Below are 689 nucleotides of genomic sequence, written 5' to 3' on the forward strand. Positions count from 1 at the left end.
TCGCTTCCTTTGCACCATACATTATTTTGTTCATCAAGAACTGTCAAAAGCTGTTTGCTACCGTACTTGAGATACATTTTCATTCTCGAGGACTGTTGTATTTTATCTCACACCTCTTATAAGAAGTACAGACACTGTGCCACTATATAGAGATGTAGAAGTAATTTTTCATTTTATATTTCATTCTATATTTTATATTAGTTGTTTTGTTTCTCTGAGCTCGACTTTTTCTTTTATTCATTAACAGCGTTCACGTTTTTTCAAATAACTCACTCTTACGTTCGTTGTGGAGTTGACTGATCACTTTCCAGAGGCTAGTTCCCTATTCAGAAAGTTGTACACTATCACACAAAGCATTAACCATATACAGTAGTTGTTCCTGAGACATATTGAGTCTCACCTGTATCTACGAGAGTTATGGAGGATGGAACATTTAGTTAAAATTTTCGCCTATGCCGAGTTTCGAACCCCAGTTTTCTGCTCAGGAGTCTAACGCGGTAGCTGTTACACCACAGCCGAAACAGCCGGCAGCCGCCAAACACCATGCTACTAATATCTGTCCGTTCACGAGCATACGTTCAATTCTCTCTTCAGCCCATAGTAATTCACCTTCCAAAATCGCATCAGTAATGCCGACGCTTTCCGATATTAGAGTAGCTCCTTAGCAATGAGCAAAATGGGCTTCACCC

Source organism: Schistocerca cancellata, unplaced genomic scaffold (genome assembly GCF_023864275.1).
Source record: "Schistocerca cancellata isolate TAMUIC-IGC-003103 unplaced genomic scaffold, iqSchCanc2.1 HiC_scaffold_1077, whole genome shotgun sequence".
In the NCBI taxonomy this organism is placed as follows: Eukaryota; Metazoa; Arthropoda; class Insecta; order Orthoptera; family Acrididae; genus Schistocerca; species Schistocerca cancellata.